Source organism: Chelonoidis abingdonii, chromosome 3, assembly GCF_003597395.2.
Source record: "Chelonoidis abingdonii isolate Lonesome George chromosome 3, CheloAbing_2.0, whole genome shotgun sequence".
Classification (NCBI taxonomy): domain Eukaryota; kingdom Metazoa; phylum Chordata; order Testudines; family Testudinidae; genus Chelonoidis; species Chelonoidis abingdonii.
In genome coordinates this window covers 90,975,111-90,994,476 of record NC_133771.1, presented here as the reverse complement: position 1 = coordinate 90,994,476, position 19,366 = coordinate 90,975,111, and the positions used below count along the sequence as shown (strand labels likewise).

Genomic DNA, 19,366 nt, shown 5'->3' with positions numbered 1-19,366 from the left:
TAAACTGAAACCTTTTCATTGACTTCAGTATGTTTCAGATCCAGCCCTAGAATTTGGTCTCCAAAGGTATGTCTACACTGCAATTAAAAACCTACAGCTAGCCCTTGGGCTCATGGGGCTGTTCAATTGCTCTGTAGATGTTCAGACTCGGGCTGCAGCCTGAGATCTGGGACCTTCTAGAGCCTGAGCCTGCATGTCTACACCTCAATTAAACAGACTCTTACTCTGATCCCTGCGAGCCCCAGTCAGCTGGTATGGACCAGCTCCAGTTTTTTATTTGCAGTGTAGACATACCTCAAGGCTACAATTATAGACAGAGAGTAATTCTGTTGGGTTAACAGACTAACAGGATTGCGTCTGAACCACTGAGATTTAGGCCTTGGCTACACTGGCACTTTACAGCGCTGCAACTTTCACGCTCAGGGGTGTGAAAAAACACCCCCATGAGCGCTGCAAGATACAGCGCTGTAAAGTGTCAGTGTAATCAGGGCAGCAGCGCTGGGTAAGTGATGTGGTTTACGTGTAGAGATGTGGTTTACGTGCAGCGCTGGGAGAGCTCTCTCCCAGCGCTGCCGCTCTGATTACACTCACACTTCAAAGCGCTGCCACGACAGCGCTCCCGCAGCGCTGCTGCAGCAGCGCTTTGAAATTTCTAGTGTAGTCAAGCCCTTATACTAGTACTAAATCAGTGTCTGCATCTATATTAAGGAGGGAAGAAGGAAAGAAAAGAGTTTCTAATCATTAGTAGACTAGATTCATTATAATGATTGTTGTGGGGAAAAAAGGATGATGTATTAAAGGTGTATTTGGGAAGGAAAAATCTTCACTGTCCTTTTATGTGTACAGTAGTAATGGCATTTAACTGTGAGAAAACAATACCTGAGATAATCTTGTTGAGAGGAGTCCCTAGGAAGCTATGAAAATCATAAGTTTAATGTGGACACCTGCCTTAATTTTTTTTATCCCCTCTGTATAAAAATCTGTATAGAATAGAATATGTCATGGTAATTTCTGTTTATTCCTTTTAAATTATATTTTCTCACACTTTAGATGCAATCTCCCACTTTCTTTCTACTGTGCTGTAAGTGGCTTGCTTAAGTCTTACTGCTCAAGCAACAAATGTGGCCTTTTATTGACAAAGACAGATGGCAATTTCCCCTACAGTCAGTTTTCTTTTCACCAGATGACATATAAAACATTCAGTATGCTACCGAAGGATATACCAAGGCACCTTACTAACCTCACTAGTACCCCAATGATTTGGTAAAGCTCAAGCCTTCCTGGCCTATGAATGTACTGGATAGCTGTTGGCTATTACACATTTGGTTTAGATCTGTTTTCATTATCTGTATCATCTATATCCTTTTTTTTAAACCCATATAAATATCCTTTTTCATATTTGCTGTTTGTCTAGCCTACAAGCTGCTTATTTCCACATTCACATGCTTGTTTAAGCCATTCTCTTTCCATCTTTTGGGCATTCAGCAACAGGCTGAGGTTAAACAAAATCCTGGTCCCTCTTTCAGCCAGCCAATAATGTGCAGGCTCCATTGCCCACTTGTTAAGATTTCAAACAAGCATCTTTGTGCTTTCTCCCATGCTGCTTCTTACACTTAGGAGGAACTTCCACTAAGCACCCACAAAGCCACCTCCTTATCCACCTTCAAACTCTCCTTTGCTGCGATGCCATGAAACATTAACAACAGTTAGTTTATTGGTTCTTTGATACCACCGTCGTCTCTTGTAAGCTCTTTGAGGCAGAGACTGTATTTTTGTTCCTTTTGTACAGCGCCTAGCACAATGGGGTCCTGACCCATAACAAGGGCTGCAAAATACTATGGTAATAGTAATACTATTGAAGGCAATGGTAATGTGGCTGTTTTTTGCTCCTTTGACAGTACTCCCCTTCTTGAATCTTCATTGCCTTTGCTTGGAGTGTATCCAAATCATTTGGCTGGCATGCATAAAACCTTGAGAGAAACTTGAAACAGTTGGTTGTCATGACACAGGCAAAAATCCCTATTTCTTTCTTAGTCCAATATACTTCATGTACATTTTCTTCTTTTTCATGATTTTTAGATTATTTTGCAGATGGCTACACTCCTACAGTAACATTTTTTTGGTTTCAGAAACATTTCCATTTAAAGCTTTAATGTACTTACCATGACAAATTCCCAGAAACAGACCAACATTTGATCAGACTCATTTAAATATTTTGAAATCTAAAATTACAAACACGTTGAAAAAACACAACAACATTTAAACAAAAAAAAATTTCAAATGAATTTCAAGTAACATAAATAATACCTTACATTTATATACTCCGGTTCCTGGCATTCTCAAGCACTGTACATCTTGTATATGCAAAAGCACTGAGATGCAGCTGCCCGTAGCATGGAAAGCTGCAACCATCCAGCCTACAGCATATGCACACTAATTATGACAAGAGAAATTTTGGCCAAAGCCATTGAGGAAAATCACAACTCTTGCCAAAAGGTGCTGTAGAATTTTCAATGTCCAGACAGACCAGGTAGAGCCATGGTTTTTAAGATCCCTCCCAGGGCTTTACACATATGGCAACATGCTGGAACTAAATTCTCCTACAAACCCCACAGTTTCTGTGATACTCTGATGCACAGTAGGCTGGAAATTCAGCCTCAGGGCAATTAAAAAATGCACATTTGAATGGAATTAAATATGAAAATGAAGAATTCAATAAGAAAAGTTCTCCTTGCATTGTTTATGCTGATAGTAAATGCAGTTTATTTTACTCTGCTCTAAATTTTCACTTTTCCCAGGGATGCAGATTTTTGTATTGTATTGTTTTGTATTGTAAATACACCATTTAATTATCGGAATTGGCTGGGAGCCTGAGGTTTTGGAAACCAGCATTAGAGTTCTTTTGGGACTGTGGGATAATCATGTTTCTTTTAAGAGATGTAAATTGCTTTCATTAGTCTTCAGAATCTACAAATGAGTGAGAAGAGGAGGAAAGTTTGCACTTCTTTTTGAGCTATTGTTTCAGGTTGTCTCCAGACTCAGGAAGAAAACACTGCATTAGTTATTCTTGGTTTAGGCCATGTCTACATGTACAGTGCTGCTGTGATGCAGCTGTACCAACGCAGCTTAACTGCTGCAGCGTGTCTGATGAAGAGCTCTCCCGTCGGCATAATAAAACCACCTCCATGAACTGCAGAAGCGTTCATGTCTGTGTAACTTATGTCGCTAAAGGGGGTGGTTTATTTACTCCCCTGAGCGACATAAGTTATGCTGGCGTAGGCTGTAGTGTAGACATAGCCTAAGTTGGAAGGATGTCTTCACAAGCACAAGCGCAAGACACACAAAACAAAAAGACACCCTCAAATTCTGGCACACAATTTGCAGTAGGAGATGGATTCTCTGGTCATTTGCACGAATGTATAACACACAGTGAACTGATCTCGTTGGGAGGGTTCCCCATAGAATGATACCTGCCAGAGTCCATCCTATATAACTAATTTTCAGAGTTTGCCTAGACAATGTTGGGTGAAGATCTGTGATTCCTACAAGTCTATGTATCCCAAAATTCACACTGAGACTAATGAAACTGTCCTCAGCTCATGACATAGGAAAGATGTACTCTAGATATGGTGCTGCTTGACATTAATTTCTGTTCGCCAGATGCAGTATGCTGGTGCCCTGGTGGTGGATAATCCAAAGCAGCACGGGTGGGTGCAGAGAGTGGGGGAGGCAACAGATAGACCACCCATGTTTGATAATATCACATACCAGTGAGAGGAACTTCTTTGGTTTTATTATAATTTTCTTAGTTTAGAAATCTCTCCATATAAACATTTCTCCCTTTAATTTTATTTATTACGTAACATTCACCTTTAGGAGAGCTATAAAAATGCTACATACTTGTCATACAGGGACAATTCCATTTGAACAGTTACTGTGTTCTTCAAGCAAGCTAACAGCAATATATCATTTAGAAGCATTCCCTGGGGCTGTATTTCTTAATTAATGGAATTTTTAATTAATGGGTTATAGGTTAACTTGGAGATACAGAACGCCATTCAAGCTTTTCCTTTAAAAGAATTTTCTTTGCACATCCAAAAGTAGGGATTTTGTATGGCTATGTCTATATCCATGTATATCTGTTATGCACTGACCCACTAACCGATTTATCTTACACAAATAATTTTCCAAGTAATACAAACTTTCTGTAGCTAAAAGTGATAAGGGCAAATAAACAAGGTCTGCCTCTAAATCTGTATGACTCTACATGTGTATTTACATATCTTTACTGCAGATGAGGTTTCTTAAATGCATTCTTGGTAACAATCACTAAATATTTGTTAGATTATTCCTTTCATTTACATACATCAACAGTTTGGTATTTACTAGATCATAAACAATTGAAACAGCACATGTGTAAGATTAAAGCCAAAACTTGCATTCCTTGCATTACAAAGCTGCCACTGGTATGTGGGTGCATTAGAAATGGAAAATCAACCCCTAATAGATCTAGGTCCTGCCCCTGCTGACAATGAAGCCAATGGCAAAACTCATCAATGAGGGCTGAACCACAGCCCTGTGCTTTTATCAGGTCTATTAGTGTTGTTAGGTAGGTTTGTACTGTTATCTTTTTCAAATGTCCTTCACAGTGCTAGTATCTCAAGTGATGGAATGCTTTGAGTTCTGATTAATTGTGAGAGTAGTAGTTAGCAAAGTATACCTGGCCTATGTAATCAGGGAGGTGCTTTTCTGAGAACTGTGTTGTAACTATGCCATAAAACCCTGATAGAGAACCTAAGGTCCCATCTAAACTTCCACTCTCATTATGTCGGTGAGTCAGTTAAATGCTGCTTGTCTTCTTACTGGGTTACAAATATTACTATTTGTATTTATTAGTAGCATTATGGTGACACGGTCCCCAGCCAACATATAATGAGAAAGTCTGATCGTGAAGAGCTTACAGTGTAAATAGGTGAGATGGACAAAGGAAGCATTGTTACTCTAACTTTAAAAATGGAGACCTCAGGCACAAAGAGACAAAGTAACTTACCCAAACTGTCGCTGCGATGGCTGGCTACTGGGAGATCCCGGAGAGGACCGACTGTGCCCGCAAGGCCTGGATCACCGGCCGCCTCGGGGCCACGCTGGGCTTGATTGGTTCGGCATATCATATTGTATTGTTCCAGCCTGAGTCGGCCTTTAAGGCTGTGCAAACGGCAGCCATGAGCACTGTCACAATGGCTACTTTGGGAGCAGTATTTGGATTGACCACTTGCCCCAGTGCCCAAGTCCGGGAAGACCCGGAGGATGCCCTGAATTATTTCATAGGCGGTTGTGCATCAGGCATTGTCTTGGGTGCAAGAACTCACAGCTATGCCACTGGTTCCTCAGCGTGTGAGGCGCTAGGACTTCTGGCTGCTTTTACAAAGATAGGCAAGCGAGAAGGCTGGAGTATAACAGGACCTCCCAGACTCTAAATGTAGACTGGCTCCTGTCTCGGAAATGTTTTTCAAATGTCCTGTGTAATAAATTATCCTGGAATAACACAGATATAAAAAAAAAAAAACTCTCTGGGAGAGATAGGAACTGAAACTAGATCTCCTGAGTCCTCCTAGTCAAGTGCCTTAAGCTTAAAAGCATTCTTTCTCTCTGCAGCAGTGGTACCAATACTGGGAAAATTCGTGAGGGGGAGGTTAACGTAGCCAGGACACACTGCACTCAGAACAGTTCATGAAAAGCTTTTTAATCAGAGCTCAACTTCTACATAGTAATTCTGCAACATGACAGACTGTGGTGATATGAACAGCTTAAGCATAGATGTTATATTTGATTGAAAAAAATGGATGGAAAAAGTCCTGAGTCTGTTTTTACTCTGTCTAGGTAGTTTTATGGCCTTCACCACCATTTTACCTCTATATCACTTATGTATTTAGCCTCATAAATCCCCTGTGAAGTAAGAAGTATTATTCCCATTTTACAGCAGAGCAGAGGCACAGGCTGGAATAAATGATTTGCCTAAGATCACACTGGAATTGACCCCCTTTCTCCTGAGTTAAAGTTCAGTGCCCTATCAACTACTAAACCATCCGTCCTCAATGGGAGTTTTATTTGGAAAAGGATGGAGTAGAAACGGATGGAGCCCTCTGTATGCAGATCACCCTCTACTTGTGGGCATTCAGCTACCACTGTGGTGGCACCATCTCCTCTCCTGAGATCCTTCAAAGAGTCCTTTTTGGGGTCAGGGAAATATTATAGTAGAACTGGGGTGAGGAAGGCCAGTTGCAGCAGCAGGAAGACCAAGGATGAAATTGGAAGGAATATGCATTGTTCCCCATTCCCAGCCTCAAGCCATTCAGACAATCCACAAAAAATAATACAACCTGAGGTGCATTAATTTTTCCGTGGGTTCCCTTCATATTATGGAACCACTCCTCTTCTTCATTGATTGTTCTAGGAAAGCTGATAGTGCAGGTAGCCTGGGGAATGTGGTTCCTATGCATCGAATTCAATGATGAGGCATCGAGCTTATGTGTTATTGGCCTTGGCATTCTGTGGAACCCCAATGATCTGCAGGATGTGAGGGGGGAACTTCTTGTTTTTGCTGGCCACTCCCAGTCAATTTTGGGGAACATACCAGCCACTTTCATTGGTTTTTTGTTGGGAGGGCCGCTTTCCTCCATTGGCCCATGCTGCTTCCCGCAGCCCCTATTGGCCTGGAATGGTGAACCGCGGCCCGTGGGAGCTGCAGAAAAACAAACTGTCCCGGCCCACCAGCGGATTTGCTTGATGGGTTGTGTGCCAAAGGTTGCCGATTCTTGCTCTATTCTATAAGGATCCTCTGTTTTATGAACTATCATCCACTGTGGGCCCCATGTGTTTTAATTGCAGTGGATGACAGACTGAAAATGTGTCATTCTGTGGTTCTTTCCATGGAGTGCAAGATATTGTTCTATGTTATTCCTTTCACTACAGTGGAGAAATGGTTTTGAATATAAATTATACTCAGGTAGTTGGTCCTACTGGCAGATAAGAATGGGATTGGAATTAGGTGATGTTTCTATTTCTTTGCAGTCACAAAGAGAATCATACATAGAAATGAGAACATAACACCATCTAATCACAACACATTCTCCTCTAGGAGTACAATAACTACCTGAGAACAGCCTCCATTAGCAAACATTTCTGCATTGCCAGGGCAGCCAGTGTAGTACAATCAAGTGTAATCAATATTGTTATCACAGGAAAGAACGCATAACAACACGTTAGCAGCCTCACATTCTGGAATTAAGAAAACGCAGGAGTGTAAATATTGCTAGCTACTGTGGATTATTAAGAAATAAATCAATCAATCACAGCCTCCAAAAATTTATACACTTCCTTTAGCAAAGGCTACCCTGTGGGTTTGGGACAGAATTAGAGATAAGCCCTTTTCCCTTGCCATTGCAAATTATCAAGATTTTAGCCCCTATCACTAACCAGAGAGTTTTAAAGACTAAGAGGGCCATGGAATACTAATGGTGGGCCAACTTTAGTAAAGAAACTTTTCCAACTTATCTGGAGATCAAAACTAATTTTATCTGGCCGGGGCAGCTCTAGATATTTTGCCGCCCCAAGCATGGCAAGCAGGCTTCCTTCAGTCCCTAATCCCGTGGATTCGGTGGCAGACTGCGGGAGGTCCGCCGAAGCCGCAGGACCAGCGGACCCTCTGCAGGCATGCCGCCGAAGACAGCCTGCCTGGCGCCCTGGCAGGGACCGGCAGAGCGCCCCCCCGTGGCTTGCCGCCCCAGGCACATGCTTGGCGTGCTGGTGCCTGGAGCCGCCCCTGTATCTGGCCCACTCTCCTTTAGTACCAGTCCTTTCAAGTTACGCATTATGTTTTTTAACTTTCTAGAGAAGCTGTATTATACAAAAAGTTAACTTTAATAGAAGCAATGACATCTGGTCAATTAGGGAACACACAAACAAAACTTAGTTATATAAATCTTTGCAGGCAACTTTCCCAACCAAAAACGTCCATATATGACATTGGAAAAAAGGATCTGGACAGATAAATTACTTCAGAGGATTGGGGTTTGATCTGGAAAAGAGGTCCAGCAACTTAAGTCTGTAGCACATGAACAGAAAATTTCTTTAAAATACTGTTTGAGCGGTACTTCACACCAGTCAGGTTAAAAAACAAATATATTGAATGGGGATAAATGCTAGAGAAGTTGTGATGAAAAAGGAGATTTTGTGCATATATGGTGGATGTGTCCAGACATTAGAGAGTACTGGGATGCAATCTGGAGCCAAGTGTCACAAATTGTTGGATATTTATTACCGAATGATCCTTTGGTAATCCTCTTGGGGCTTCTTAATGGAAATGCTCACACAAAAGTGAAGAATTAATCACTTATCTGCTAGTAGTTGCTAGCCTCTTATTGGAAATAGGAAAATAGTCCAACTAAATGAAATAGCTAAAAAAATTTTGGGGATTTTTTGTTATGGAAAGGTTAAAACATTAATTATGTACCCAGCAAAATAGTCAGGGGACAGATAGATACTTGAATAAATGGTAATTAAATATCTAATTCTCACAAAAAGTACATTCACCTGCAAGAAAGTCAGCACATCCGTCCAATTTTTTTTAATATTAAAATTTGATAGAGATGCCTGTCTTGTTAAATATGTATAAGCAGAGATTACACCTTATTTAATAAAATAACTAGAAATGTCATGTCATGGGCAGTATAAAGATGTTCACTATGTAAACTGGTAACACTCTGTTAAATAAAGAGATCTGATAATTATATGTGTAATGTTCCTGTACAGGTGTGCAGTCGGGGCTCGACCCTCTCTGGGGAGAGGAGAGGAATCACATCGGATCACTACACACCGGTGGGTCCGGGAGAATAGCCTGGCAGTCCTTGTGGCAATCGTCTGCCCTGTGGGGGCAAGGGGCTCAGGCTCTTAGGCAGGGCTGAGCAACAATCACAGTTAAGGCCCGGCCCTAGGCTAGGGTGGGCAGCAAACACTGAGTCAGGAAGCTCAGGCCCTTGGGCAGAGCTGAGCAACAGTAACAGTTAAGGCCCTGGCCCTAGGTCAGGGCGAGGCAGCAAATGCCGAGTCAGGGGTGCTCAGGCTCTCAGGCAGGGCAGAGCAGTAACAGCAGTTTTAGGCCCGGCCCTAGGTCAGGGCGGGGCAACAAATGCTGACTCAGGGGTGCTCAGGCCCTCAGGCAAGGCTGAGCTGTAATGGTAGACTTTGGCCTCCCTAGGCCAGGGAGAGGGGGAGTCTGCCACCCCAGAAGCGGGTGGCAGGGGGCGACACAGGCCCTCTCACTCCACTGCATCCCAGCCCAGGGCCCTGGCAGCAGCGGATGATCCGCTGCTTAGTCAGTGGGGATCCTGGCCGCAACACACTGACATAGGTTCCGGTACGGCTGCAGCCAGACTGGGGTCGGCTGCCCCTGGGCCACTTCCGTACTCCCCCTCGGGGCCTACCTGGGTCCTGACATTGGCCTCTGCAGGGTCCAGGAGCATGGGCTTGTCGTGGCCTGGGCTGGGTGGTAGGTCCGGCAACTCCTCCGGAAAATCGGCCCAGGGTAGCTCTGGCAGCTCCTCTGGGCAGCGGGCATGGGGGAGCTCCGGCGGCTCCTCCGGGTAGCGGGGAAGCTCAGGCCACTCTGGGCGGCTGCCCTCGGTTGCAGGAGGTTCCCAGTCTTGAGCTCCCTGAGGGGCGTCCGCTCACTCCGACTGCTGGGGCCTGATTGAGCTCTGAGGGCCCGACTTTATAGTTCCGGGTAGGCACCTGACCCTTTGAGGGGTGGGCTCAGAGCTCTTTAGTTCCGCCCACTCTGGCCTCCAGCTGGCTCTTCCTCCTCTGGGCTGGAGGGGAGCCACATCAGCTCACTACCCCGCCCCCCTCAAGTCTGGCTACCGTTTGTCGGGGCCAGGCTCTTCCATCCCTCCGAGGCAGGACATGATGTCTGCATTCACATGTTCCTTACCAGCCCGATGCTGGATGGTGAACGCATAGGACTGTAAGGTCAGATACCATCGCAAGAGTCGGTCATTATTATTTTTCATATTCATCAACCATCGGAGGGGGGCATGGTCCGTGACTAGCGTGAACAGGGCCCCAAGGAGGTAGTAACGTAGGGCGTCACAGGCCCACTTTATAGCCAGTCCCTCTTTCTCAATCCCTGCATAGTTTTTCTCCCAGGGAAATAATTTACGGCTGAGACACAGAACTGGATGGTCCTCTCCATCAACTTCTTGGGACAGGACGGCCCCCAGCCCCACCTCTGAGGCATCCATCTGGAAGATGAACCTCCGGTGGAAATCTGAGCTGTATAGGACCGGCTTTTGGCATAGGCATGTCTGGAGGGTCCGGAAGGCATTTTCACATTCGAGGGACCACTGTACCTGCCGGGGGCTGTTCTTTGTCAACAGTCCTGTTAAGGGGGCTGCGATGGAAGCAAACTGGGGAATGAACTGCTGATAGTACCCTACAAGCCCCAGGAACTGCCAGACATGGTGTTTTGTGGTAGGCATCAGGCAGGCCACCAGGGCTTGCACTTTCCCAATGAGGGGCTTCACTCGTCCTCCCCAGATAGTGTACCCTAGATACGTGGTCTCCTGCCATCCGATGCAGCATTTTTTTGGGTTGGCCGTCAATCCCGCCTGTTGCAGGGACCACAGGACCGCTGCTACCCATTCCAAGTGGTCTTCCCAATTGCGGCTATAGACCACAACATCGTCCAGATAAGCTGCTGCATAGTCTCGATGGGGCAGCAGTAGGTGATCCATTAGCCTCTGGAACGTCGCCAGGGCCCCATGGAGGCCAAAAGGCATCTGTGTAAACTGATAGAGTCCCATCGGAGTGGCAAACGCTATCTTTTCCTTAGAGGGATCATTGAGCGGGATTTGCCAATACCCTTTACTGAGGTCAAGGGTGGTGATGAACTGGGCCTCCCCGAGGCAGCGCAGCAGCTCGTCCACACGGGGCATAGGGTAGGCGTCGAACCGTGAGATGGCATTCACCCACTGGAAATCTATACAAAACCGGCGAGTGCCATCGGGCTTGGGTACCAAGACCACAGGGCTACGCCGCTCACTCTGAGACGGCTTGATGACTCCTAAGGTCAGCATGGCCTGCACTTCTTCCTCCACCTCTTGGTGCATCCGGTACGGCAGTGGCCTGGTCGTTTCCTGGATTACCTTCCCCAGCTTGGTCTGGATAGAGTGATAGACCAAGGTCGTGTATCCGGGTAAGGCCGTGAAGGTTCCCATTTGGCCTGCTTGCGCTGCTCTTCCGTCAGGGTGTCGCAGAGCAGGGGAGCCACGAGGTCCTCTGTCTGGGGCTCACGGGGACCCAGCTCTGGCTCTGGAGGGTAAGGGTTAATCAGCAGTGGCTCTCGGTCTCGCCACGGCTTCAACAGATTTACATGGTATCACTGGGTCTTCTTACGCCAATTGGGTTGGTGGATCTCGTAAGTGACGGGTCTAATCTTCCGAGCTACCTCGTAGGGTCCCTGCCAACGGGCCAGTAGCTTTGACTCGCTCGAGGGCAGGAGGAGTAGAACCCGGTCCCCGGGTTCAAAGTCACGCACCTGCGCCTCCTTGTTATAAGTCTGTTCCTGCCTGTCCTGAGCAGCCTTTAAGTTTTCACGGGCCAGGGCCCCAGCCTGGGCAAAGTATTCCTGTAGTTGGAGGACATACTTCAGGAGTCCCTGGGTTGGAGAGGGGGACTGCTCCCAAGTTTCCCGCATTAAGTCCAACAGGCCTCGTGGACGGCGTCCATACAACAGCTCAAATGGGGAAAACTTGGTTGATGACTGGGGCATCTCTCAGATGGCTAGCAGCAGGGGAGGGAGCAATTGGTCCCACTGGCATAGCTCCTCCGGGGGGAACTTCCACAACATCTCCTTGAGGGTCCGGTTGAACCGTTCCACCAGACCATCTGTTTGAGGGTGGTAGATAGAGGTGCATAATTGTTTTACCCCCAGGAGCTTGCAGACCTGTTGTAGTAACCTGGAGGTGAAATTGGTGCCTTGATCAGTGAGAATTTCTCGGGGCAGGCCCACCCAAGCAAAAGTCTTCACCAGTTCCCCGGCGATGGTCCGGGCGGTGGTGCTCCACAATGGGATGGCCTCAGGGAAATGGGTAGCGTAGCCAACGACGACCAGGACATACTGTAATCCAGCAGTGCTTTTCGGGAGCGAGCCCACTAGGTCCATGGCCACTCATTCAAAGGTGTCTCAATTACAGGTATGGGGACCAGGGGTGCCTTGGGCACTCGCTGAGGAGCAGCTAACTGGCACTCTGGGCAGGAGCTACAATAGTTCCTCACCTCCTGGTAAATACCGGGCCAGAAGAACCGCATCAAGATCTGGGCGAGGGTCTTCTCATGGCCCAGATGCCCAGCAGCCGGGATGTCATGTGCCAGCTTCATCACAGCTCACTGATGACACCGCGGTACTAGCAGCTGTGTTTGGGGTTCCTTCATGCAGGAGTCACAGTCGATCTGGTAAAGACGGTCCTGGCGTAGTTCAAAGTGAGGCCACTGGGTTGCGCGCTGGGGGTCGATGATGGTCCCATCGACTGCCGCGAGCTGTTGATAGGCCCAGCTAAGCGTAGGGTCAGCTCTCTGATCACGGCAAAAATCAGTATGGAGGAAGGGGGTTGACCGCGGGCTCCAGCGGGGGATTGTCGGTTTCTTCGGTCTCTGGTTCCGTTTGCTGGGTTCCTCACTCTTCTTCTGGTAAGGCCTCCTGGCCCTCTCCCTCCAGCGCTGGGGTTGATTGGAGGATCTCCTCAAAGGCGGGTCAGTCCCGCCCCAGGATCCCTGGGTATGCCAGTCGAGGAGCTAGGCCGACGACGATTCGCCGGGTGATGCCAGCTACTGTCAATGGGACCCAAGCACTAGGATAAGGCCGGACGTCCCCATGGATACATTGCAGGTGAATCGTTCCCAGGCAGGGGTCTGCCTGGGGTCCCAGAGTCTGGTGGATGAGCGTCAGGCCACAGCCAAAGTCGATCAAAGCCTGGATGGCATGGTCCCCGACGACTGCTGGAACTGTGATCTTGGGAGCCTGTGGCAGCCGAGCCCTGGTGTCCCCTGCACAGAACTGCCCGAAGCTGCAGTTCAAGGATGACTTGTTTGGTGACCTCCTCTGCCGTCCTCGTTTCTGGGTGTAGCCATCACCAACACACCTCCTTCAGGGCTTGGGCCACCAGCCGAGGTCGGGCTCCCGAGGGATACGTCTTGCTCCAGAACCGCTGTCGAAAAGTCTCGGGGCTGACATCCAGGGCATCCAAGATCGTGGCCTTTACTCGGCCATAATCCCTGGCTTCTTCTGTCTCCAGCCCCCAGTATGGCATCTGGGCAGTCCCGGTCAGGTATGGAGCCAGAAGGGTGGCCCATTGGTCCCAGGGCCACCCAGAGACGAGGGCCACCCCTTCAAATGTTACCAGGAACGCCTCGGGGTCATTGTCGGGGCCCATCTTTGTTAGTCACACTGGGGCAGCAGAGCATGGTGCCCCAGCGCCATCCCCTGCCGATGGTTTACGGGGTGCGGTAATGCAGTCACCAGCTGCTGCAGCTGGACTCAGAGCTGCTGAATAAGCTGCTGCTGCTGCTTGAGCTGGGCGGCATGCTGCTGCTGCTGCTGCTGCTGGAATTGGGCGGCATCCCGCTGTTGCAGCTGTTGGGCCTGCTGCTGTTGCTGCTATAGCTGGGCGGTCTGCTGCCGGTCCTGGTTCTCCGCCAGCAGCTGAAAGAAGCGCTCCATCCCCATGGTTCCCTAGGGTAGATCTTCCTCTCTGGCCCCTTCTCACAAGGATCAAGGGTCCAGACTCCCCACTTCTGGTACCACGTGTACACGTGTGCACGTTGGGGCTCGACCCTCTCCGGGGGGAGGAGGGGAGCCACACTGGCTCACTACATATCGCTGGGTCCAGGACAATAGCCCGGCAGTCCTCATAGCAATCGTCTGCCCTGTAGGGGCAAGGGGCTCAGGTCCTTCGGCAGGGCTGAGCCGTAATAACTGCTATGAACCTGGCCCTATGTCAGGATGGGGCAGCGAACACTGAGTCAGGAAGCTCAGGCCCTTGGGCAGGGCTGAGCAACAATCACAGTTATGGCCCTGGCCCTAGGTCAGGGCGAGGGAGCAAATGCCAAGTCAGGGGTGCTCAGGCCCTCAGGCAGGGCTGAGCAGTAATGGTAGACTTTGGCCTCCCTAGGCCAGGGAGAGGGGAGTCTGCCACCCCAGAATGGGGTGGAGGGGGGGCACAGGCCCTCCCACTCCACTGCGTCCCAGCCCAGGGCCCTAGCAGCAGCAGACGATCCGCTGCTTAGTCTGTGGGGATCCTGGCCGCAACACACTGACATAGGTTCTGGTACGGCTGCAGCCAGACTGGGGTCGGCTGCCCCGGGCCACTTCCGTACTCCCCCTCGGGGCCTACCTGGGTCCTGACGTTGGCCTCTGCAGGGTCCAGGAGCATGGGTTCGTCGTGGCCAGGGGTGGGTGGTAGGTCCAGCAACTCCTCTGGAAAGTCAGCCCAGGGTAGCTCTGGTGGCTCCTCTGGGCAGTGGGCGTGGGGAAGCTCCGGCGGCTCCTCCGGGTAGCAGGTGCGGGAGAGCTCAGGCTAGTCTAGATGGCTGCCCTGGGTCGCAGGAGATTCCCAGTCTCGAGCTCCCTGAGGGACGTCTGCTCACTCCGGCTGCTGGGCCCTGACTGAGCTCTGAGGGCCCGACTTTATAGTTCTGGGTCAGCGCCTGACCCTTTAAGGGGTGGGTTCAGAGCTCTTTAGCTCCGCCCACTCTGGCCTCTGGCTGGGCTCTTCCTCCTCTGAGCTGGTGGGCAGCCACACTGCTCACTACAGTTCCTCTGAAGAAAACCTCACTGTTGTAATAAGTCATAGATTCCAGGGGCAGAAAGGACCATTGTGATCATCTACTCTGACCTCCTGTGTAACACAGGCCGGAGAAATTTCCCTAAATAATTGCTAGAGTATCTTTTAGAAAAATATTCAATCTCCATTTAAAAAGTGGGAGAGGTGGAGAATCCACTGCAAACCTTGATAAGTTGTTCCAATGGTTAATTACTCTCACTGTTAAAAATGTATGCTGTAGTTCCAGTCTGGATTTGTCTAGGTTCAGCCTCAAGCCATTAAATCATGTTATATCTTTCCCTGCTAGCCCATTATTAAATATTTGTTCCTCACATAGGTACTTATAGACTGGATTCTTCTTCTTGTTAAGCTAAATAGACTGAGCTCCTTAAATCTATCACTATAAGGCATGTTATCTTATCATTCGATCATTCTTGTGTCTCTTTTCTGAATCCTTTCCAATTTTATCACTATCTTTCTTGAATTGTGGACACTGGAACCAGAGAAAGTACTCCAGCAGCGGTTGAACCAGAGCCAAATACAGAGGTAAAATAACCTTTGTACTCCAAGGATTCCATTAGTTCTTCTGGCTACAGGATAGTACTGGGCGCTCATGTTCAGCAGATCCTTTACTGTGACCCCCAAATCTTTTTCAGAGGCTTTGCTTCCCAGGATAGAGTTCCCCATCTTGTAAGTGTGATCTACCTTCCTTGATCCTAGATGTATATATTTATGTTAAGCCATATTAAAATGCATATTGTTTGCTTGTGCCCATGGGCAGCGGATATCAAAGGTCAGGGCAGGCTAAGCCATCCCTAACCCAGGCTGTGGACCCACCCATGTTGTGCTTTGAGGCCCCACTCTCCCTCCTTCTCTCCCCTTAAGCTGGTGGGGGCTCAGCTCTGGCCAGTGACTAAGAGCTGGGATGGCCTGGGGTGGTGCTGGGTCCGGCCTGGGAGTGCGTTGGGCCAGCAGCCTGGGGCAGCACTGTGGTTGGCCAAGCCAGGGCTCCTCTGGCCATGGGTGGGGGGGTTGGGGGGCACAGAGGTGTTAAGGGGCACCTTTCGCGGTCCGAGGCTGACTGCCCCGCCTCTCTGTGGGGTTCTGCTGCAGNTATACACAAGTTTCTCAGGTACATGCTAGGGGGAGGAGCTCGGGGATCTAAGGGATGAAGGGGTGTCTTGGGGTTCTAGTGGGCTGGGTCAGGGCCTCAGGTGGAAGGGGTGAGGATGGGGGCTAGTCTTCCCGAAGGCGGGGCTCATCCACCACCCATGCTCATGCCTAGCTGTGTCAGTGACCTGTCCTCTTCCTTATTTACCATTCCCCAGATTTTTGTGGTATCTGCAAACTTTATCAGCAATGATTTTATGCTTTTTCCCCAAGTCCTTAATAGAAATGTTACATAGTGTAGGGCCAAGAACTGATCCTTGCAAGACCCCACTGGAGGGTGATTCCCTATTTGCAATTATATTTGAGACCTCTCCGTTGGCTTATTGCTAGATTCAGTTCTGACTCTGATGTTTACTTTGCAAGGATTTGAAAACCTATTAAAATTTCCTAAATAAATAGCTAAAAACAAACAAACAAAACTAAGCCACACAGAGGAAAAATAAGTTTAATAGGGTGACCCTGACTGGGAGTGCCCTCAGTTTCTGCTCTCAGGTAGTCCAAGGATTCCACACCAACAGGGGAGGCTCTGTTTTTTGCCACCCCAAGCACGGCAGTCAGGCGGCTTTGATGGCATTTCTGTGGGTGGTCAGTTGGTCATGCGCATTCGGCGGCGTTTCTGCAGGTAATCTGCTGGTCCTGCACCTTTGGCGTACCTACCACTGAATTGCTGCCCTCACGCCACCCCCCACGGCTTGCCACCCCAGGCACGCGCTTGCTGCGCTGGTGCCTGGAGCCACCCTGGCTGCATGGATAAATAATGAAAGAGTGATTGGAGCAGAGGGACTGGACCCAGGGTCTCCCATCTCCAAGGTGGGTGTGTAATTACTGGACTACAGAGTCTTACGCTCTCTCTTTCTCTGGCCCAATGACTAATCCATTGAGGATAAATACTAAAACAATCATTGGGCCAGCGAGAGAGAGAGAGAGAGGGAATGGAAATGACTCTATATCCAGTGATTAGGGCACTCTCCTATGAAGTAGGAGACCCGGGGTCTGTTCCCCCTGCTCCAATGTCTTTTTCATTCTTCAACCACAGTGGAACAGCTTCAAAAGGAGAGACTCAGAGAGCCCTGAATCAGAATAGCCCATAGCTCAATCCTTATAGCATCTTCCTGAGTGGTGGGAGATCCTTGTGTACATCCTTTTCCCCCAACTCAGGCAAAGAGAGGAATTGAACCTGGGTCTCCCACATCCCAGCTGAGTGCTCTAACCACTAGGGTAAAAGTTATAAGGTGAGCATTGCCTCCTCCTCCTCCTCCAGACCATATGTGTGAAGTGAGGCAGGCATGTAACTCATTCTCACAAGAAGTGCATAAGGTGTCTAACTCGAGGTGGCTGGTTCCTGTTCATGGATTGCTAGCTGAGATAGGCACCCCCCTGCAGCCTGAGGCACCTATCTCAGAGAGGAGCAGGGTTTAGCACACACCTTTGTGGTTGGCATCTCCCATTGGCTAGCTTAGGCAGGGAGCCACTTAGCATGCTGGCTTTTGTAGGTCATATTCTTAAGTGGCTATCTCTCCCCATTCATTGTACAGGGAATTTAGGCACCTAACTCAGCTTGGTGGATCGTAGTGTTGTTCCTGTGATTTTCTGTCTTGTCTAATGAAATTAAGCTCGTCCAAAGTCTCTGTAGCATCTTCCAGCCAGGTAGGCTGTGACTCTCCTTTCATACGACACAACCCTCTGGCAGTTCACTTCTTGGTGAAGTTTACTGGCTCGCTCCTTGGAACCCCAGAAATTTCAAAATAGTCCTTTGATTTTTTTAATCTCCCTCGCCTCCGGAGCATGTTCCTTTTTGCAGATTTTGCAATCTTTTGTCAGTGTTGCAATCTTGATTAGTTGGTGTCTCCGTATGCAAACAGATTTCCAGTCTGAGACACACAGTGCACAATATACACCTGACGAGACACAGAGACAAAAGCATCTCCTATTGCCTGCCTGAACATAAACTGTCCAAGGCCTGTCACCTCCTGGTGACCTGCTTTTAACTTCAAGGCTTTACAAACAATTTCCAGTATAGATACTTATCTCCTTCAATATCATCTGTACATACTTCTCGCAGTGATGAGACCAAACAGTGCGTTACTGGCTGTTGATAGAGATCTCCCATGCCATCCTTTGGCACACTATTATGGAGACATCAGACCTAGGGATCCATGTAAACTCCAAAACACCTCTTATGCTCTCTGCCAGTTGGCACCAATGTCACAGGATTTTTGGTTTGCAAGCCAGGATAAATATGTGAAATCTAAGCAACAGGATTTTTATCTTTTTCAGAAAAAACAAAAGGTTCCTTTTTAAACATTATCCTGTTCCCTGCAAGCAAACTCTAAATACAATGTTCTAATCAACAAGCCAAAAATGTGATGCTATTACAGCAGGCATGTACTTTCATCATTTTTTATGATTAAAAAGTATACGCGGTATTCAGATCCCTTCCTCCTTTCCCTCAGAGTAGGCTTTTTCACCCTTGATACAATAATAGAGGATGACAAGTCTCTAAGTAAAAATGCAATATGGACATAATATATATGGGTTCCACTCTCCAAGAAATATATTCACAGCAAGGAATATCCATTAGATCTAGCTGGGAAATTATTCTTTTCTCTCTGACAATTTTTTTGACAAAAACAAATAGTTATTCATTTTCATCAAACTTTTTCAGTTTTCATAAGGATAAGAAATAAACCTTGAAGAAAAAATTTCCTTGAACATTGTATTTTGTGGAACAGTAATTTTCCACTGAAAAAAACATTTTGACAGAAATTCTTCAACCAGTGCTATTACTTATTCATTGGGTCCACAGCTGTTTTACACAACTTTAAGACAAATGTTTTGCTGCTTCTTATGGTGTGCATGCTAATGGGTCTGTGTGAGTGAGCTCAGACCAATAGGAGGAAAAAACATCCCACTCTAAATTGCCAACAACCTCACTGGATGAACAGCATATGTATAGGGGTTTGTGGAATTTCACCGCGGGTGCATGGCTGGAGACAGCAGAGAAGAACCTTTGGCCAGCAGAACAATCTCTGTCTCAGGGTTTGTCTACACTACAGCAGCTCCAGCAGCACAGCTACAGCACTGCAACTGTGCTACAGTAGCATTGTAGTGTAGATGCTTCCTACATTGATGAAAGGTGTTCTTCTGCTGATGTAGGTAATACACCTCTTCAAGAGGTGGTAGCTAGGTCAACAGAAGAATTCTAGTCTACATGTAGCTGTGTCTACAGTGGGGTCTAACTACATGGGTGCAAAATATTTCATAGCACTGAGTGATGTACCTAGATCAGTCTAATTTACAGACATAGACCTGGCTTCAGT

The 19,366-nt window shown here is 47.7% G+C and overlaps 1 pseudogene; it reads left to right on the top strand.

The window, feature by feature from the left end:
- The first annotated feature begins 5,061 nt into the window (after positions 1–5,061).
- On the top strand, positions 5,062–5,514 carry LOC116824628 (NADH dehydrogenase [ubiquinone] 1 alpha subcomplex subunit 11 pseudogene; annotated as a pseudogene).
- Positions 5,515–19,366: the final 13,852 nt, after the last annotated feature.